The sequence below is a fragment of the Lithobates pipiens genome, unplaced genomic scaffold (genome assembly GCF_037356315.1).
Source record: "Lithobates pipiens isolate NorthernLeopardFrog02 unplaced genomic scaffold, aLitPip1_a1.2 Scaffold_8, whole genome shotgun sequence".
In the NCBI taxonomy this organism is placed as follows: domain Eukaryota; kingdom Metazoa; phylum Chordata; class Amphibia; order Anura; family Ranidae; genus Lithobates; species Lithobates pipiens.
The window spans coordinates 465456371-465479189 of NW_027507903.1; positions in this window are offsets into that span (position 1 = coordinate 465456371).

The window sequence follows — 22819 nt, forward strand, 5'->3', positions numbered from 1 at the left end:
TAAAGTGACGCAGTGCCTAATTGCAAAAAGTACTCTGGTCAGGAAGGGAGTAAATCCTTCCGGGGCTGAAGTGGTTAATGCATCCCATGCATTAAGGTGAAAAAACACCTGGCAGTGACCGCCCCCCTCGTTTTACTTACCTAAGCCTGGAACTTGACCTGGCGGGGATACGCTGTCTCTCTGCCCAGGGTTCTCGGCTCCTGATTGGATAGATTGATAGCAGCACAGCCATTGGCTCCTCCTGCTGTCAATCAAATCCAATGACGCGGAGGGCATGGCAGAGTCATACATTCGGCGGCTATGGGCACCGAATGCTGGACTCGGGAGTGCGCCCGCAAGGTAACCCCATCGGGAGAGTGCTTCTCCTAGTGGGTTATCTGATGTGGGGAGGAGCCGTAAGAGCCGCCGGGGACCCCAGAAAATGAGGTTCGGGGCCACCTTGTGCAAAACAAGCTGCACAGTGGAGGTAAGTATGATATGTTTGTTATTTAAAAAACAAAAAAAAACCCCTAATGCCGCGTACACACGATCAAATAAGCGGGTGGAAAAGTCCGGCAAACTCAAGTCCGCCGGACAATCCCCCCGTGTGTAGCCTCCGGCATACTTTTTTGACCCGAAAGTACGGCGGACTTATAAAGTAGTTTTGCACTCCAATCTTCCCGCCGTACTTTTGAAATGAGAGGACTTTTCCCGCCCGGAGAAAAGTCCGCTAATTTCGAGCGGGTCTCCAGGTAGGCGGGGCCCACGAAGGAGACGTTGTTGGCCCCGCCGCCTGGTATGGACTTAAAGGGGAACCCCAACACCGAAAAAATCGGCGTGGGGGTTCCCCCCAGGTCCACATCAGACCCTTGTCCGAGCACGCTACCCGTCCGGCCAGGAAAGGGGGGGGGACGAGCGAGCACCCCCCCTCCTGAGCCGTACCAGGCCGCGTGCCCTCAACATGGGGGGTGCCTTGTGGAAGGGGGCGACGGCGGCGACAGCGACGACAGAAGACAGAAGACCGGGCCACCGCCTGTAAAAGAGCTAGAAGAAGGCGCGGTGGCCCGGCAGAAGAACCGAAGAGGGGGACAAGACCCCCGAAGTCGGAAGATTCCTGTGTAAATGACACTGGCACTGGCAGTGAAAGGGTTAACCAGTGGGTGGCAGTGTAGGGGTTAAGTGTTCCTAGGGGTGTGTTACTAACTGTGGGGGGGTTGGGCTTTCATTTAGTGTACACTGATCTCTGCTCCAATCACATGGAGCAGAGATCAGCGTCACTAGTTGCTAGGCAGAATGGAAAAATTTTGTTTACACAGCATTTCCTCCATTCGGCCGCTCTGTGAGACGATCGCGGGGATGCCCGCGACGATCGAGTCCGCGGGTCCCGCGACCGGACTCACGGGGGTCCCGAACAGCGCGGGAGCGCGCCGCCGGCGGCGCGCTCCCGATGGCAGGGCGGCATCGAATATTGGACGTACCTGTACGCCAATATGCCTGCCCGTGCCCTTCTGTCGACGTACATCGTCGTGCGCTGGTCGGGAAGTGGTTAATGCAGTGCGCAGTGTATGGTCTGAGCACTGACAGGCTAACCCCCCCACCCCTTCAACCTCTACATCAATGCTGGCAGCACTCATACATTTATTTCCCAAAGACAACCTCTGGATATGACTCTGAGCATGTGCACTCAACTTCTTTGGTCGACCATGGCGAGCCCTGTTCTGAGTGAACATGTCCTGTTAAACCGCTGTATGGTCTTTGCCACCGAGCTGCAGCTCAGTTTCAGGGTCCTGGCAATCGTCTTATAGCCTAGGCCATCTTTATGTAGAGCAACAATTCTTTTTTTCAGATCCTCAGAGAGTTCTTTGCCATGAGGTGCTATGTTAACACACCTGCTCCCCATTCACACCTGAGACCTTGTAACACTAATGAGTCACATGACACAGGGGAGGGAAAATGGCTAATTGGGCCTAATTTGGACATTTTCAGTTAGGGGTGTACTCACTTTTGTTACTAGCGGTTTAGACATTAATGGGTGTGTGAGTTATTTTTAGGGGACAGCAAATTTACACTGTTATACAAGCTGTACACTCACTACTTTGTAGCAAAGTGTAATTTCTTGAGTGTTGTCACCATGGGCGTCCGCAGCAGGGGGCAAGGGAGGTCTAGTGCCCCCCCCCCCCTGAAATCCCCAAAGTGTCTGCCGTATGCTGCATTTTTTTTTCACTTTTTTTTTAATTTTGTTGTCCGCTGGCAGCTGCATCCTCCGCCCTCTCCTATGGATCAGAGCGCTGGCTGGCTCTGTGTTCGGCTGCCTCTCTGTAACACAGTCCCGCCCCCCCAGACCAGCTCGTGTGAGAGTAAAGAGAATCAACGTTCCCCCTATCACACGAGCCGGTCTGGGGGGCGGGGCCATGTTACAGAGCAGCCGCCGAACACAGAGCCAGCCAGCGCGGTGATCAAGAGAAGGAGATGCTGCAGGTACAGCCCGCCCTGTGTGCCACACTGCCTGGATAGGAGGATCCCCCCCCTGCCGATTCTCCTATCCAACTTATTTTACTGTCCCCAGTTCACCTTGTGCTCCCTGCCCCCCCCCTTCTCCACCACCACACTCTCCTGCCCCCCTCACAGTTTTCTCCTCCCCTGTTTTTGCTGCCCCCCTGCTCTCCAGCTCTCCCCATCCTTCTCTAGCCACCATCCAAGTGCTCTCCACTCCCCCCCAGTGCTCCCCCTGTCCCCCCCCCCAGTGCTCCCCCCGTTCTCCCCCCCACAGTACTCTCCGCTCCCCCCAGTCCTCTCCCCCGTTCTCCTCCTCAGTGCTCTCCCCCCTGTTCTTCCCCCCGTGCTCTCCCCCCTGTTCTTTCCCCCCCAGGGCTCTCCACTCCCTCCAGTGCTCTCCCCCCTGTTCTTTCTCCCCCTCCGTTCTTTCCACTCCCTCCAGTGCTTCCCCCCCGTGCTCTTCAGCTCTCCCCATCACTCTCCAGCCCCCACCCCAGTGCTCTCCAGCCCCCCATTCTCCCCACCCCTGTTCTTTCTGCCCCTCTGGTGCTCTCCAACCCCCCCCCCCCAGTGCTCTCCACCCCTGTTCTTTTTGGCTCCCCCCAGCACTCTCCACTCCCCACCCTTGTACTCCACTCCCCCTGCATTCTGCCCCCACCCATGTGGTTTCCAACCCTACCAGTGCTCACCCACCATAGTGCTTTCCACCCCTGTTCTTTCTGGCCCCCACTGGTGCTCTCCACTCCCCCCTGCTCTTTGTACCCCCCCAGTACTCTCCAGCTCCCCGTGCTCTCCACCCCTGTTTTTCTGCTCCCCCAGTGCTCTTCACCGCACCACACTCTCCTGCCCCCCATGCTCTCCTCCACCACCACACTCTCCTGCCTCCCCACAGTTTTCTCCTCCCCTATTCTTGCTCCCCCCCTGCTCTCCAGCTCTCCCCATTCTTCTCTAGCCACCATCCCAGTGCTCTCCCCCCTGTTCACCCCCAGTGCTCCCCCCCACAGTGCTCTCCACTCCCCCCAGCCCTCTCCCCTCCATGCTCTCCCCCCGTTCTCCTCCCCAGTGCTCTCCCCCCAGTGCTCTTCCCCCTGTTCTCCCCCCAGTGCTCTCCCCCCTGTTCTCCCCCCCCCCAGTGCTCTCCACTCCCTCCAGTGCTCTCCCCCCTGTTCTCCCCCTCAGTGCCCTTCACTCCCCCCAGTGCTCTCCCCCCTGTTCTTTCTCCCCCCTGTGCTCTCCACTCCCCCCAGTGCTCTCCCCCCTGTTCTCCCCCCCAGTGCTCTCCACTCCCCCCAGTGCTCCCCGTGCTCTCCCCCCTGTTCTTTCCCTCCCCAGTGCTCTTCAGCTCTCCCCATCACTCTCCAGCCCCCACCCCAGTGCTCTCCAGCCCCCCATTCTCCCCACCCCTGTCTTTTCTGCCCCCCTGGTGCTCTCCAGCCCCCTCAGTGCTCTCTACCCTCCATAGTGCTCTCCAGTCCCCCGTGCTTTCCACCCTTGTTCTTTCTGGCCCCCACTGATGCTCTCCACTCCCCCTGCTCTTTGTACCCCCCAGTACTCTCCAGCCCCCGTGCTCTCCACCCCTGTTTTTCTGCCCCCCCAGTGCTCTTCACCACCCCACACTCTTAGCCCCCCCCCAGTGCTCTCAGCCTACCATGCTCTCTACCCCTGTTCTTATTGACCCCCCCAGCGCTCTCCGCTCCCCACCCCTGTGATCTCCACTCTCCCTCGCTCTTTGCCCCCACCCATGTGTTCTCCAACCCCGCCAGTACTCTCGACTCTCTAGTACACTCTCCCTTCTCTCCAACTCCCACCCAGTGCTCTCCACTTCCCCAGGACCAGAGGACAGGCTGACTGGGGCTGGAAAATGAGGATGCCTGAAGGTGCAGGTGGCCAGGGACCACTCCATCTCACAGCAGACAGATCCTCTGGAAGGAGCACCGTCCCCATCCAAAACGAGAACAGACCCTGCCTGCTGCTGCCCGTAACCTGCTGGCATGCAAGGTACCGTACCAAGCATCAACAACACACCTTCCCACAGACAGGGACTGCAGACTGGGACATGGGGCACAGGAGGGGCTGCAATGATGGGCACAGTAAAGCTGCATTTGATGGACACAGTGAGGCTGCATTTGGTGGGCACAGTGAGGCTGCATTTGGTGGGCACAGTGAGGCTGCATTGGTGGGCACAGTGAGGCTGCATTTGATGGGACTGGTGAGTCTGCATTGAGCTCTTGCATCAAGTCTGCAGTCTCTGATCATCTCCTGTAGCATGTCTGCAGTCACTGAGGGAGTCTGGAGAGGAGTCAAGAGTGGGAGCGCCGCCAGGATGGGGGTCATGGGAGAAGTCAGACTTGTGTGGACTGTAGACAGGAGACTATAGGATAAAACCAGAGCCACCAAGCTGGAGCCGACTGACTGAGCCATGCACAGTGCACCTGAGAGGAGGTCAGTGAAAGCACCGCCAGGCCAGTCGGGGGGGGGGGGGGGGGGTTGCTGATGTAAGGGGGGAGTGAATATGATAATGTAAGGGGCACTGATATAAAGGGTTTCCTCCTTATGTTAGTAACCCACCCCCCTTACCTTAGAGCATTCTTTCTGCAGAAGTTGGTCCCCCCCCCCACGTTCTGAGTTCCTGGGGTCCCCCTTGATGATTGATCACTTACCACTATTAACTGGAATTTGAATATATATATATATATATATATATATATATATATATATATATATATATATATATATATAATATAAGCCCTATGTGATTTCATATCTATATATAATACGCTCTTCATCAAATATGCTTTAAAATGTATGGTTTTCCCTTTCATGAACAAGAAAATAATGACGTTATGCTGTTGGGCTGGTATAATAATGCTGTGAGGCTGGTATGAAATTTTTTCCAGGGCTGGTTTTTGAAAGCATGGGCGTCCGCAAGGTTACTCAGGTGGCTATGTACCATGCCCATATAGCCTAGAGAATGTACATCTTTTTACATTGCAATACATCTGTTTTTGCCATATTTTTATCTTGATGAAAACAGCCTATACAGTGACAGTATGAGATCAAAATATGGCCACAACAGATGTATTGCAATGTAAAAAGATGTACATTCTCTAGGCTATATGGGCATGGAACACAGCCGCCAGAGTAACTTCCAATACAAAGTGAAGATGAATTATCTGTTATATAACACATATGTATTTCCAGTGGAAAGATTTTCATGAGATTGTCGAAAAGGGGCAACCTTAAAATGATGCCCCCCCTTGGAAAAAGTTCTGCGGACGCCCATGGTTGTCACATGAAAAGATATAATGAAATATTTACAAAAATGTGAGGGGTGTACATACTTTTGTCAGATACTGTATATATATATATATATATATATACATTATATATACTTCACTTTTGGATGGAGTTGGCCTTTACCATTTACACCCTAGCAATGAACACTCTACTCTATGAAGTGTAAGCTGCAGAGATGTATAAAACACATACTGATAGTAACCAGAACAAGATGTGTCAGGCCACGCTATTAACCACATACCTTTATAATCTATAGCTAGTTAAGCTTTCCGAGATGTTACTTTGTCTTTGGCCAGTGTAACTCTAGGTATTCATGACTTCCAGATTCCTATAGCTGTGGGCTTTTTACAGCTGTAATTTAAAAATCATGTCTGCTTTCCTCCTTTGCTTTTCTTCTTAGAACTTTTTTTTTTTCAAGAGAGTCTATGAATTTTTATAGGTGGTGGAAACAATCCTTTAAATGTAGAAGAGGAGATGATAAAATAGAAGAGGGGATTCACATACACTCACTGCTGAACAGACAGTAACAAGAAAGGTGAAAAATAACATAGTTCTAAGATATTCATCACATCATAACTTAGCTTTACCTAGCCAGTAGGAAACATTGCCCTTCTATTTAGAGGACACTGATGCAGGAGAGGCAATTATCCAAACAACAGGTTTTACCAGGGCTGCCGTTAGAAATCATGGAGCCCTACAGCCTACCTTACTGACCTCCCCTCCCCAAATTATAAAAATGAAAATATTTTTAAATAATTTTTTACAATTTCTTTAAAAAAAATATTACAATTTTAATTTATTTTTTATTTTTTGAAACGCTGTTGAAATATCAGGGGTCTAAACAGACTCCTAACATCTCATCTTTGAGAGAGACAAAGGAATTGAGGAGACAGTTGCATTGAAGATGAATGAAGTTATCAATGGACACTGGAGCGATTCGTACCGATCGCTCACTGTATCCAATTCAGAAAATGTAATTCTTTTTTTTTCTCCTTCCCCCCATTTTCCAACCGCCGTGCAGGGTGGGATGCTGGGGGGGCCGGAGTTCACGGGCACACGGGGGAAATCAGATGTGGGCAGCACAGGGAGAGGGATCAGTGCAGCAGGACGGGAGGACAATTACAGAACAATGGCTTGTGTCTGTGTCTCTCCCTTCAGTGGCTGAAAGCCAGTGGGAGGGATAGGGGGAGAATCTGGCTTTCAGCTGTTGGACAGAGAGACACAGACACAGTGCATTGTTCTGCAATTGTCCTGCTGCACTGATCTCCCTGCTGCCCGGGTCCCCCTGTGTGCTCAGGCCTCCACAGGAGGCCTGGTGGTACCCCTCTAGTCTCTGAGTTTTACATCAGGAATGGTTACAAGAATTAGCATTATAGGAAAGCTTAGTGTTGGGTTTATTGTTACTTTTAAGGCTGCAAGGAAGGTACAGTAGGTGTTAGGGTAATGGCGCATACACACGACCGGAGTTTTCAATGGACTAGGTCTGACGGTCTTCTCGAATGACTTTTGGCGGAGGTCCGACGGACTTTAGAATGAGCGGACTTGCGCACACATGAACAGAATTTCCCACAGACTAGGTCTGACGGACTTACCGACAGACTTTCAAAATGAACGGACTTGTCCACTCACGGACTAAAGTCTGTTAATTTTGAACGGGACTAGAAAGGGAAGTCAATCTCGCAGCTTTCATCGACGAGATTGACACCTTGTGAGCCCCGTCACCTGGTATGGATTTTAAGGGGAACCCCTACGCAGAAAAAACGGCATGGGGTCCCCCCAAAGTCCATACTAGACCCTTATCCTTGCACGCAGCTCGGCCAGTCAGGAAAGGGGTTGGGGACTAGTGAGCGCCCCCCCTCCTGAACCGTACCAGGCCACATGCCCTCAACATAGGGGGGTGGGGGCTTTGGGGAGGGGGGGCCCTGCGGCCTCCCACTTGAAAGCACCTTGCCCTCATGTTGATGAGAACAAGGGCCTCTTCCTGACAACCCTGGCCGTTGGTTGTCGGGTCTGCGGGCGGGGGGCTTATCGGAATCCGGGAGCCCCCTTTAATAAGGGGGCCCCCAGATCCCGGCCCACCACCCTATGTGAATAAGTATGGGGTACATCGTACCCCCAACCATTCACCTGGGGGAAAAAGTGTCACAACGCTCTCTCCCGCTGTAATGCCGTGGACATGGTGTGTGACGACTTATATAGGCATAAGGGGCAGGGTCACCGGGTGATGTCACCCGGTGACCCCGCCCTTTATGACGTCACAGTCCCAGCATGCCCTGGGACTGTGATGTTTTTTCAGCGTAGGGGGTTCCCCTTAAAATCCATACCAGGCCCAAGGGACATTGCCGCCTATCTCTCACTGCAATAGGAAAATTTGTTTTTCCTATTGCAGCGAGCGCGAGATGTACAGTATCCTGCAGCCGAGAACCAGCGCAATAGGATCGCGCTGGAAACATTCTCGCAGGCAGGTGCTGTAGCTGCCCTTGCATCATATTTGGTCTGTTGGACCAACATACAGATGAACGGGCTTCCCGATAGGAACTTGGTCCGGCGGACCGCGATTTGAAACATGTTCTATTTCTAGGCCGTCTGAATTTTTGAAGAAAAAAGTCAGATGAAGCCCACACACGATCATAATATTCTGCTGGAAAGTTTGGTCGTGTGTACGCGACATTACAGTGCCTTTATTCGTGATTTTGCCAGTCTCTGTACAACCTCCTTTGGATATACAAACAACTACATGTGCAGGGGTCTGCCTAAACAATCCATTAAAATTACATTCAGCCAGGTAGTCCCACATACTACACACTTGCTAATTTGAGCCTTTAGACATTGCATGCAGGAGAACCAGCAGGGGTTCTTGGCAAGTACCTGCAGGCGCAAGCCCCATCAAAAACAAAGGAGGCTGACAGTTCCCCCACCTAATTGTGGCAGCTTGCATGTACTCGCTACATCCAGGGGTGATTATTCGCGGGTAACCTCTGCTTAAAAGACTACATGCAAATGGCCGCAATTAATTGCACCTCTTATTGCTTTGACTGGGACTTCTACTACTTGCCTGGAACCCCCATTGGCTCGATGTAATTGCTATAAAAACCCCATTCGCAATAAACCTTCCCATGGAAGTTATCTTGACACATATTCTGAAGGAGGTCAAAGCAGGGGCAGATAGTAGTGAAAAATTTATATAATAATTACTTTAACCTCTAATATAATAAATCCATTAAAATAAAGATATAACCCATGGTCCCATTAGATGTCAGTTTTATTGTTATACATATTTATACCTATCAGATCAACGATAACCAGTGGAATCCGTCTTGTGTAGTTGACAACTTGCAGCTGTTAACTCCAAATTTCATGTACCCATTCAGTCATTTCTATTAAATACTAATTACTACTTGGAAGCATTTTTTTTTCCAAACATACTTGGAGACATTTTACAATGTATAGAAACCCACTATAGTGTACCTCTATTATTTTCTCCCTTTAGTCTTTCATTTACCAATGAAAGTGTTTTATTATACAGTATATGTTCAATACGAGCAGAAAATACCAGTTCAATTTGCTAAAATCTTTGTGAATTGATAGCTTCTTGTGCTCTCCACCATCTTTATATCAATGTTCAAATCTCTCTGTGAACTACAAAATTCCACCCCTGTGTTATGTAGAAGGGAAGAGGTCAAAGTGTTTTGCAGTCCAAACAGCGCTTTTTCCATATGTGAAGAGTAGTTTTGGCTGACTTTCATGTTTTTAAGATTGGTATAATCTTATTATCATTATTATTTCCATTGTTTCTGTATGAGTGTCGTATGGCATGGGTATTTAATGAAAGGCCACCTTCAATTTGATGGATAGGTTGCTGGGTTATCAATTGTAGTGGTTTAGGCTTTGCCCATAGGCCTGTTTCCTGATAGGAAGGCCCCATTGACCCAAGACTATTTAAATGGCTACTGACTAATAGGTCGATTTAGTTCTGAGGAAGCAGGAAGGGGGCCTGTCCCTCAAAACGCATCAGCCTTCCAATCGTTTAGTTCCAGGATGGGTTACACAGTGTTTGGCTGAAGTACACCAATTATATGCTTGCTGTTTTTATCTGCTTGTGAGTATCCATTTCTCTTTGTGGATTCAATAAATGTGTCTATGGTAATGCATGAGGTGCTTGCACCCTCCTGTGTGTCTTATGAATGCTAGTTGCCTGGCTATGGTCTCTCAGCGTCCATACTTGCTAAGTCACTGAACTGGATTAAAGCCCACAATGCCCTATTTGATCTTTTTTATTCAGGCTGTGGGCTGAACAAAAAAAATGTAGCAGGTTCCTCCATCTACACCAGTATTTTTCAACCAGGGTGCCCAGGCACCTTGGGGTACCTTGGCAAAATGCCTAAAAATTGCCCAAAAATTGTATAGTCACAGGTTTTCATTGTGAACCAGAACAACCTTCTAGCTGCCAGCATCTTAACGACCACTGCCTCTTTCTATCAGTGATGGGGTCATATTAGCTCAGTGATGGGGAAACAGTACCAGTTTGCAAAAGTGTATTTGCTTTGGAAAAATAACGTTGGGTGTCCTACTTGGACTTGTAGATGTTGTTGCATTATGTAAAACTATTAGAATAGTTTTTAAATTTTAGAATGGGGTGCCTCGAGGCTGTCCAAAATGCTTGACTGAAAAAAGGTTGAGAAACACTAATCTACGCTACTTGTACTCTGGCAAATGCTCTGATGCTTAATTTCGATACCTGGACAGTCAGGGGTGATCGGTGCGGTGCTGCGGAGGAGTTACAATCACCGATCTCCCTGTATAGATTTCAATAAAGCAGCTGACAGTGGCTTCTCAACCTCTCCCTCGTGTGGCTTTCAACTGCGTTATAGAAATCTATATAGGAAGATCGATGATTGTAACTCCTTCCCAGCACTGCACCGATCATGCCCGACTGTCCCCCATATCCCCCTCCAGTCCCCCTTCGTGCTCCAGTCCTCCTTCATGCTCCTCTGTCCCCTCTGTCCGTGATCTGTCAGGATGGAGAGTGGAGGAAGGAGCCCGTAAATATGTAATTTTCCGGCTCCTTCCTTTTACGAATGCACATAGTCAGCGTCCATTCATAACTGTCACTGAGCATCGTAAACTGTGTTTACAATTCTTCCGTTTATGAATGGAGAGGAGCCGCTATTTCCTGTCCATTCATCTTTAGTGCAGCTGAGGCTGCAGAGAAAGGAACTGGGGAATCTCTGTCCTCGGTCCCTTTCCCTGTCTCAAAAGGGAGATGTCAGGGGTCTGTTATGCTAGCTGCCATAACCCGGGTATTTTTAAAAACAGCCGGCGGTCCTTTTTCAGATAAAAGTGATCTCGGCGGTGGATTCACCATGAGATCACTTTTATGGGGGGGGGGGGGATGGGCGCGGGAGAGGTAGTCTCTTACTGGAGCCACTGGTAGCAGTGAAGACGATCGCGTCTGCTCCCCTCACAGCCTGGACGCCGAGTGAGGGAAAGATGGCCCCCGCTCCATAGAATTGGAGGGCGAAAGCGATGTCAAGCGTTTCTTCCACACAATACTCTTAAAAGAAAAATAATTTTTTTGTAAAAAAAATGACATTTATTTATTTTAGTACATACTGGGGTCTTTTTGACCCCAGATCTCACATTTAAGAGATCCTGTCGTGTTTTTTTTTCTATTACAAGGGGTGTTTACATTCCTTGTAATAGGAATAAAAGTGACCCAAATTTATTTATTTTTTTAAAAAGGACAGTGTAAAAGAAAAAAAAAAAGGTAAAATAAATAAGAAAAACATAAAAAAAAATGTAAGTGCCCTATCCCGCCAAGCTCGCGCGCAGAAACCAACGCATACGTAAGTCACGCCCGCATATGAAAACAGCATTCAAACCACAGATGTGAGGTATTGCCCAATCGTTAGAGTGAGAGCAATAATTCTAGCACTAGACCTCCTCCATAACTCAAAACTGGTAACCTGTAGACATTTTTAAATGTCGCTAATGGAGATTTTTAATTGCCAAAGTTTGTCGCCATTCCACGAACGGGCGCAATTTTGAAGCATGACATGTTAGGTACCAATTTACTCAGCATAACATTATCTTTTACAATATAAATTGGGCTAACTTTACTGTTGTCTTATTTTTTAATTCAAAAAAGTGTATTTCCTGAGAGACTCCATGGCAGACTACATGTGGGTTAACCCCACCTCCTCTCTAATGCTATAGGACCCCACTCCCATAAATTTAAGCTCACCACTAGAGACTGCATTCCTTTTTTGTCCTCCTCTTTGGACCTACAAACAATGTACTTATGTTTTTCGGACGTCCAAATCGATCATGGTTGTTGCCGGGCATATGTCCTAGCAGTGTGAAGATAGCCGAGGGCCCAGCCATGGGTGGGTGCGCGGCTCCAGGCCCCTGTGTCCAGTGGTGTGGACAGCCTTTTGTATGCCCAGGCAAGGAAGAGGTGGATCGGCTGGCAGATCTGAAGATTTATATCAAATAGGTGCAAAATTTTTTTCTTTTAAATCAAGAAAAAATGTGACACGTAGCGCTAAATATGTGAATAATTAAACTCACACTGCCTACCTAAAGCACATATATTCAAATAAGTGAAGATAACAATATTATATATATATATATATATATATATATATACACACATACAATAGATCTGAAGATTTATCTTTCCTCCAGGGCAGAAAGTTTTTGTATGTGATCGTCTGTCTCCCCCTCACCTCTTTCCCAAATTTTTTTGTTTTGTTTTGCTTTTGGTTTTCGCGCATGCACAGTATGGCCGGGGGGCCAGTTGTATCACAGGAGCTCTACGGCAGGTCGCCATTGCGCAGGCACGGATGGGGCATGATGGTGATGTCATTACAGTGGGGAATTTAAATCCCTGTCAGCTCCTGTCATATTGGGGATTCCTGTGGGCAACTTGCTACAGCTCCGCCATGCACCAGGCTTCCAGGTGAAGTTAAGCTCCAGCCTAGGGCTATGGTGCAGGGTGAGGGACAGAGGAGATGTTCCCATTCCTCCTCCAGTCACTGCACCCACTCACTGTGTGATTCATGTGAGAAAAAGAGATGGAAAATCAACAGAGTCTCTTGTTAAGCGTGTGGTGCAGCAATCCCTAAAGGAGTGGGATACAACCTGCACGTGGAGCCAGTCCACCACTCTATCGGGCTCCCTGGCTGACGATGCCCAGGAGGATCCGGGCCCATTACATCCTTACAATAACTCCCCGGCTCTTCAGATAACGAATAGGAGAGAGATGATTTTGTCGGTGGCTTTGGCTTCACCCTTGTTTCCCTACTAATTAAGGTGGGCAAAGAGGCCCTTAAGTGGGAAGATCCTTCCACTCCTCCGACTAAGCAAAGAAAGTTCTTTAAGCACCTGAGGAAGGAATGTTCCAACTTCCTGCTCCTTTCCAAATTGAAGGATATCATTGACGAGGAATGGAGCATGAAAGACAAGCAGACTTCTATGTCAAGCCAAACCTCCAGATTATACCCCTTCAAGGCAGAGGAAGTGAAATATCTGGAAAATGCCCCTCTTGTAGATGCAGAATTGATGCGACTGGTCAAACACGTCAGTCTTCCTTTAGAGGACACTGTGTCCTTCAAGGACGGGCTTGAGAGGAGAATAGAACAAGACCTCAAGAGAATTCATGGGCTAGCTGGTGTGGCTTGCAAACCTGCCATGGCCCTCGCGGCTACATCCAAGGCTATGGAAGCCTGGACAGAAAATGTAGATCTGGCCAAGGGCTCGGCAGTCCAGGAATTGAAGCTAGCTGTGGCCTTCCTGGGGGAAGCTTCTATTGATTCAGATCTGCCTATTGGCCCGGACTTTGCTATCCTTGGTCACAAATGAATGAATGAATGAATGAATAACTTGTAAAGAGCTACAATGCAAACTTAATCGCCTCAAGGCACTGGATTCGTTCAGTGTTGCCAAGCTTCTTAGAAGAGGTAGGTTTTGAGTTTTTTCCTGAAGGCCAGATGGTTTTCTTCCACGCGGATGTAAGTTGGTAGAGCGTTCCATAGCCATGATCCTTGGACTGCGAATCTCCATTCTCCCTTTGATTTGTAACGGGATTTAGGAATGTGGAGAAGGTTTTGGTTAGATGATCGAAAGCTGCGATAGGGTGCATAGTGTTTTATTTTTGGTATTGAGGAGCATCTCCATGTGTGCATTTGTGTGTGAGGCAGAGGGTCTTGAATGTGATCCGATTCTTTATGGCTAGCCAATGTAGGCTCCTCAAGGAAGGGGAGATGGATTCCCAGGTTTTTTTTCCTGTTATCAGTCTTGCCGCCTTGTTTTGGATGAGTTGTAAGCACGCAAGTTGATATTGGGGTAGTCCTGTGTAGAGGGAGTTTGCGTAGTTGAGTCGTGAATTAATGACTGTTCCAACTACCGCTGCTTTATCCTCTTTTAGAATGAAGGGGATGAGTCTATGTAGCAGGCAGAGGAGATGGTGGGATCCACTGACTACTGATCCTATTTGTGCATCCACTGACATTTCTGAGTCAAAAATGACTCCGAGACTCTTGGCCGTGGTCCTTGGAGAGATGGTCTGTCCAAAGATGGTGGGTGGTGTCCAAGGGGTCTTGGTTTGGGAAGCTTGGTTTGCGTGTAGGATAACAAGCTCTGTTTTCGATTCGTTGAGTTTGAGGGAGCTAGTGGTCATCCAGTCGTCTATCAAAGTGAGGCATTTTTCTAGTTGCTGATGATGGTCTTTTTGTTCGGTGATACGAAAGTAGAGTTGCGTGTCGTCAGTGTATGAGTGAAAGCAGAGGTCTGATATTCTGATAATTTTGAGGAGTGGGCGGATGTATATGTTGAAGAGCACTGGTGACAAGGGTGATCCTTGAGAGACTCTGCAAGAGATTGCCTGGGTTTCAGAGGTGAATGCTGCTAGTTTCACTGTCTGAGAACGATTTCCTAAGAAGAATGCGAACCATTGTAGATCTGAATCTGTGACTCCTGCTACTTCTGTGAGGCGGATGAGTAGAGTATTGTGGTCCACTGTATCGAATGCTGCACTGAGGTCCAACAGTACCAGGAGACATGATTCTCCGTCATCTGCTGCTTCGAGGGCATCGTCCCATATCTTTTTTTTTTTTTAATTCTTTATTTTTTCATCTTTTCTTTCCATAGATTTCACATTACATTTCGTTATACATCTACAACTTCTTTAACAACTATAACAATCTTATAATATTTCAATCCATACCTCAATTCCACGTCATCCTCCCCCCTCCCTCACCCTTCCCTCCCAGAAAAATAAATAAATAAATATACAAACTAAAAAATAAAAAAAATAAACCCCCCCCCCCTCACTCCCCCCCCCCCCCCACCACAACCCGCCTGCTCTATCATATTTCAAAATATTTTACATCATACTTTCTCTATAATTTAGATATGGAGCCCAAATCTTCTGATATTTCTCATCTTGATCTCTCATTGTCATTGTTAAATTTTCCATTTGTTGGATTTCTGCAATTCTCTGAAACCACTGTGCTCTAGCTGGAGGGCTGCTTTTTTTCCACAGAACCGGAATACATGCCCTTGCTGCTATCAATAAATGTCTCAGCAAAGAATTTTTGAATCTTTCTATTGCCATTGGGATGTCCAGCAACAGAAAAGTTGCCGGTTTATCTCCCAGGTCAATTCCTGTAATCCTTACAATAGTATCGGCTACCATCTCCCAGAACACTCTAATTTTTGGACATTCCCAAAATACCGTATATACTCGAGTATAAGCCGAGATTTTCAGCCTCTTTTTTGAGGCTGAAAGTGCCCCCCTCGGCTTATACTCGAGTCATCGCTGTCTGCCTGCTCGATCAGCGTATCGAGCAGACAGACAGCGGCCATTCTAACATTCAAACGCCGCGCCTCCGCCTCCGCCTTCGCCTGTGATAGGCGGAACACTGAATTTCCCAGCAGCCTGTGTTCCGCCTATCACGGACATCGTCTCATCCTCGTACTACGGACGAGGATGAGACGATGCCCGTGATAGGCGGAACACAGGCTGCTGGGAAATTGAGTGTTCCGCCTATCACGGACATCCGATAGGCGGAACAGCAGTCAGTGGGAAATTGAGTGTTCCGCCTATCACCGACGGAGGCACGGCTTTTGAATCCTAGAATGGCCGCCGACGAAGAGCTGAAGGACGGAGGCTCGGCTCGGGACGGGACGGGCCGGGCCGGGACGGGACGGGCCGGGCCGGGACGCAGGCTGGACGGGACGCAGGCTGGACGGGACGCAGGCTGGACGGGACGCAGGCTGGACGGGATGCAGGCTGGACGGACACAGGCTGGACGGACACAGGCAGGCTGGACACAGGTAGGCTGCACGGACACACACACACACACACACACACACACACACACACGGATGCATGGACACACACACACACACACACACACACACACGGATGCATGGACACACACACACACACACACGGATGCATGGACACACACACAGGGATGGATGGACCCACAGGGATGGACGGACACACAGGGATGGACAGGCATGTCTCACCCTCGGCTTATACACGAGTCAATAATTTTTTCCAGTTTTTTGGGGGTAAATTGGGGGCCTCGGCTTATATTCGGGTCGGCCTATACTCGAGTATATACGGTATATGTAATAATGTTCCCTCTGCTCCATGACATCTCCAACATGTCTCTGATATCTGGGGGTACATTTGATGTAACACTTTTGGTGTTCTATACCACCTAGTAAGGATCTTATATCCCCCTTCTTGATATCTGCTTGCCATCGAGGCCTTTTGATTAAACAACAACATCTTATCCTTTTGTTCTGGGGAAAACATAGTCCCTAAGTCTCTTTCCCAGGCCTGCAGAAAGGGCAAATCTTGTGAAGTCTCCTGTTCTATTAACATACTATAAAAATAAGACATCAGATGTCTCAGTTCCTCTCCTTTCAAACAGATCTCTTCAAACTCAGTCAATGCCCTTATTTCTATGTATACCTTTGATTTAGATCTAATAAAGGCTTCTAATTGCCTCATTCTGAAAGGATCTAGCCCTAATGTCATTCCTTTTTCAATATCTTTTTTAGTCATTAACCGATTGCCTACCAAGAAATGACAAATTCTGCTCACGCCTCTGTCTCGTATTGTTTTAAATTTTGGATCTGTCATTCCCGGTAGAAATGCTGGGGTACCAAGGATAGGAAGGAGCGGACTGGGAATTCTTGAAATAGATGTTTTCTTGAATACTCTTTTAGTTATTCGTAATGTCTCCCCAAGTATTGGATGTTTTCTCATTCCTATTGGTATTTCTGTATCTGGAATCCACACTAATCCTTCCAATGGGATATCTATCGCTGCTTGTTCTGTCTGTATCCATGGTTTTTCGTTTTTAAGCCTACACCATTCCACTGCTCTAGTTAAATGTAAAGCTTCCTGATATTTTATTGGGTCTGGAAGTCCTATCCCTCCTTTTCCTTTGGGGAGTACTAGAATATCTCGACGTACTCTTGCTGGTTTCCCAGCCCAGATGAACTTCATAAATCTTGATCTAAGATCCTTAAACAAACTTGGAGGGATCTTGATCGGTATAGTTTGGATTATGTATAACAGTCTGGGCATCACATTCATCTTAATAATATTGGTTCTCCCGAACCATGTAAAAATCTCTTTGTCCCATTTTTTAAGATCACTTTTGATCTGTCTTACCAATGGGATATAGTTAAGTTCGAACAGCTCATTTAGATTTTTTGACATTTTTGTTCCTAAGTAACTTATATATGAATTCGTCCATCTAAAATCAAATTGCGTGGATATTGCTTGTAGCTGAGACGAATCTATTTCTACCCCCATTGCTTCTGATTTTCCATAATTTATTCTAAAGTTGGATATTTTCCCATATTCTCGTAGCTCCATTAGTAAAGATGGGAGAGATGTAATTGGGGACGTTACAAAAAAGATCAAATCATCTGCATAAGCTGCCAACTTCTGATCTTCATTTTTTATTTTTACCCCCCTGATATCCACATTGGCACGTATTTTCCTTAAAAAAGGTTCTATTGTCAAAATGAATATCAGGGGTGAAAGGGGGCATCCCTGGCGTGTTCCATTTAAAATGGAGCATGGCTCTGATAATCTGTCATTCACTTTCACCCTAGCACTTGGTTTTGAATATAAGTTTAGGATCCATCTCAGCATCCCCTCCCCCAGGCCTATATGTTGTAATACTGCTTTTAAGAATATCCAATCCACCCGATCAAACGCTTTTTCTGCATCCGCAGATACTATCACCGTTGACTTATGCAATTTTTGTACCAGGTAAATTGTATTCACCACTCGTTGCGTATTTTCTCTTCCTTCTCTCCCTGGGTGCATCGTCCCATATCTTGAGGAGTGCCGTTTCTGTTCCATGGCCTGGGCGGAAGCCTGATTGCAGAGGGTCCAGGAGTTTGTGTGTGTCCAGGTGGCATTGTAGCTGTTGTACTACCGCTTTCTCCATAGTCTTGGAGATGGTATTATCGGTCTGCGTTGGTTAGAGTCCTGAGGGTCGGGTTGGGTTTCTTTAGCAGGGGTTTGACAATGCCTTGTTTGAGGGCATGCGGAACAATCCCTTCTTTAAATGACTGATTTATGAGGTGAATTATGGTGGGAGCCAAGATGTCGGAACATTCTTTCAGGAGTTTTGTGGGGATTATGTCAATTGGTGATGTGCTGTCTTTTAGTTGTGTCTGTGGTGAATGGGGTCAGAGAAAACTTCAGTGGCTGTGGGATGTTCATGTTGATATCTTCTTTTTGCTTTGGTTGAATGAGGTTGGTTGTTTTTCTCTCGTGAATTGTTTTCCGGATGTTGTCGATTTTATCGATGAAAAATCTGATAACTCATGGCTAAGCGGGTCCTATGGTTGTGCCCTTGGCTCGCTGATCCAGCATTTAAGCAGGCCTGGTGTAGGATCCCCTTTGAAGGGCCCTCATTGGATAGCGCCATAGCCCCAGCCACGGGTGGGAAATCGGGTTTCCTGCCCCAGGTTAAGCGTCTATTTGCTCAAAAGAAGCCTCAGCGCAGAAGACGCAGTACTGAGTATTCAAGGGAAGCACTCTCTTACAGACCCGGCTGAGATTTCAGAATGAATTGGAGCAGAGGTTGGACATCCTTCCAAAAGTCTGCTAGAAGCCAGGCATCCAGTGGAAGAGAGCAGGCTTTGTTATTTTCAGATTGGGCCCTCCTAGGCGGATCGGATGGGGGGCGCATCTGCATCTCTTCCGACGCGTCTGAGTGGCTTCAATCTTGGACTACTGGACCATCAAGAGGTAACAACAATGTCTTGGGAATGCCCAGGAAAAAACCAAAGCCTACTTACCACCAGCTCGCAGACAACCAAATTGACCTGTCTAACAGTATGCATTAAAAACAGGGGTTTAGTCTGCACGCATTTGCAAACGCATGCGTGAGCCACAGAGCCACGTCAAGGCACCCTGGTATCTGTGGTCTTAACACTAAAATATAAGTGTCTCCGCAGTGGAGGCACATGCATTCTGATGGTTAGATGAGAGCAGGTGGACTGAAGGGGAGCCCACCCCTCCTTAAAGGTACAGGAGCACACCAAACACCCAGCGAGAGCACAAAGGCAGCAAAGGTATTGGTGCACTGCTGGACCAAATTTTTTCCTGGGCATTCCCCAGACATTGTTGTTACCTGTTTTTAGCCTTCCAATGCCGCTTACTGCGATAGCCAGCTATAGATGAGGTTGGGGGCAAGTTTTTGTTATCACGTGAGTGTTTGTATTGGTTCTAGTTTTGTTATAACATATTAACATGTTCTGCCTAGTCCTCTCCTGAAGGTGGTGTAAGAACCCGATGGTCTAAGAAAGGAGCCGTGTCAGTCTGTGAACTACAGAGAAAAGGATTTTACGGTGAGTACAAAAAATCCTATTTTTGTCCTTCATGCATATTTGCCTTTCCCCAGCATGCTCTTCTGGGCCCATAACACCTCTAGCCTAGTCACTTAGCAATGTATTTTCTCAGCTCCATAGTAGTGCTTTCCCCTAAACACCCCCTAAAATGTGTACAAATGTTATGTGTGTTCTTAAATTCATGCAGAGTGCTAGAGGCTTTTTTTTTTTGGTGGGCCAAACTCATTAGGAACCCCCCTCCCCCAACTGCTAAGCCAGTTGATACCAATCCTCTATCTGCTGACTTTGCCAAACCCAATACCTACCTCTTTTGTGGTCAGATTTAGGAATGAATTCACCAAGCATGTAATGCAAGGGCCTGCCTCAATACTTTCAAATGCTACTGTTTTAAGTTTTTTTCTCCTATTATTATCTTGATAGGTAATAGCAGGATGTAAAAATGTGCTTCCATTTGTTCATTGTTTTTTTTTTTTGTATTATGACACTTCTTACCTGTCCAGTGGGCTGCCAATAGTGTAAGTAAGGAGGTGCTGGCCAACGTATCACACATTATTTATGCATTCAGCTCTCAATGAAGTGGAGAGGGTTACCTGTCCAAAACATCCCCCCCCCTAATTTTTTGCAATGGGGCATCAGATAAGGTGAGGAATCTGATAAGGGGACCTTATACTTTTGGCTTTAAATACTCAGTTCCAAAAATGTTATATTGATCGTGGCCAAAAATGTTTGTGTCTAATCTGGTTGCAATATTGATGTGCAAAATGACTAATTTTTCTTTTCTTATTTGACTCCAAAGTTTCCTTCAACGCCACAGGAATGGCAGACTGTGGCCTCCCACTTTGCCACCCGTTGGGACTTTCCCAATTGTGGAGATGCAATTAATGGGAAACACATCCGCATCATCCCACCCCCCAACTCGGGGTCCTACTATTATAATTGCAAGGGGTATAATAATAGTATCGTGATGTTGGTGGTGGTGTCAGCGACATACGACTTTCTGTATGTGGACGTGGGGAAAAATGGCCGGATGTCGGATGGTGGAGTGATTGCGCAGACAGAGTTCTACTGGCGTCTCCAGAGTGGCAGTTTGGGCTTGCCACCTCCAGAGGAGAATGTGGAAGGACTCCTCTTCATCTTCGTCACGGATGAGGCGATTGCGCTGGGGACCATCTTATGTGGCCATTCCCAATGAGGACCCTCACCCCGGACCAGAGAAGAGTAGTGGAGAACACTTTTGGGATAATGGCCAGCCGGTTCCGCCTATTTTTGACACCCATCCACATGGCGGAATATAAACTGAACCATACAGTGCTTTCCTGCTGCATTCTGCACAATTTTTTAAAAAAGTACTCTCCGAACTATGTGGTCTTAGTTGGGCCTGACGCAGACTTACCAGAACATGCTAACCTGTCAGCTCTTGAAGCTGGTCGTCCTGGCTTGCAACCCCCCCCCCCCCCCCCAAAGCACCCGCAAGGTCAGAAACCGATACATGGAATAAATTCCGAAGATGAGCAAAATGTAAAAAAAAGGAGATCTGGATTAAAAAAGCAACCACAAAATGAAAAAATAAATAAAAGATAAAAATACAAAATGATTTGGGATATCTGACGAATAAAAATATTCTATTCATGAAATCAGGAAAAAGAATAAAGAAATAAGTTTTGGAGAAGTCTGTGTGAATATGAGCAGCAAAATAACTCTTCATTCTTCTAGCATTATAAAGAAAAAGAGAATGCGCTGCATTAAACAATTTTTAACATTGCAGCGTGACGAATGTGCTATATTCATTACGAACGCTAGTTTTACCTGACCGAGTGCTTCCATCTCAGAATTTATTCTGAGCATGCGTGGCACTTTGTCCGTCGGTCTAGTCTACACACGATCGGAATTGACGCGATCGAATCATGTTGTCGGAAAATTTAAGATCCAGCTCTCAAACTTTGTGCGTCGGAAATTCTGACAGAAAAAGTCCAATGGAGCAAACACACGGTCGGATTTTCCGACAACATGATCCGATCGCACGTTTTCCGTCAGAAATTCCGACCGTATGTACAAGGCATTTGAGTCGAAAAAAATTGTTAAATTCAAAGAAAATTAAAAAATTCTGAATATGAATTCCAAATATGAATTGAATGAATCAACCGAATTGAACTAAACAAAATAATTAGATTAACGAATCAAAACAAAACAAATGTTTTCATCATGCACATGTCTAATTGGGACACCTAATGTATAGGGGGACTCTGATTGGGACATCTGATGTAAAAGGGGACGATGATGGGGACACCTTATGTTAAGTGGTTTTATTTTATTTTACTTGAAATGTGGATGTGATTGGCCTACTGTGACGGGCACAGTGAGGCTGCATATGATGGGCACAGTGAGGCTGCAATTGATGGGCACAGTGAGGCTAAAGTTGATTGTTGCAGCGAGGCTGCAGTTGATGGGCACAGTGAGGCTGCAGTTGATGGGCACAGTGAGGCTGCAATTGATGGGCACAGTGAGGCTGCAATTGATGGGCACAGTGAGGCTGAATTTGATGGGCACAGTTTTATCTAGCAATAATAATACTTAATCACCTAATAATGGGCTTATTTAATGTGTTGATTTTAAGTAATAAGCAATGGCTCATAGGAGCCATTTGGGGGCAAGCTCCACATGGCCCTGCTAGTTGTATATTACAGAAAATAAAGGTTTACTAGTTGGACAGGGTCCAGACAAAATAGATACCATTTGCTGACATAAATGTACTTCAGTGAATAGCAGTGTGAAACAACCTTTCAGGATGTATTATGCGATGACAAGATGTCTTGGCCCAAAATCACAGGCAGTTCAGCGCTCTAAATAATACAAGGAACAATATTACCCTAAAGCTGTGACATCTTGTTGGAATATGATGAGCCTGTGACTAAAAGGTTCAGTCTGTATGATTCGTACCGGGGACGTTAATAAACCATTGCAAAATGCACTATATGACCAAAAGTATGTGGGCTCTTCTCCAAACTACTGAGTTCAGGTGTTTCCACTGAAGGCTACTATTCATGCTACAACATACAAAGACGTTTTAAAAATGATGCACTTCCAAGCTCGCAGCAACAGTTTTAGGAAGGTCCTTTTCTATTCCAGGATTATTGTGCCCCTGTTTACA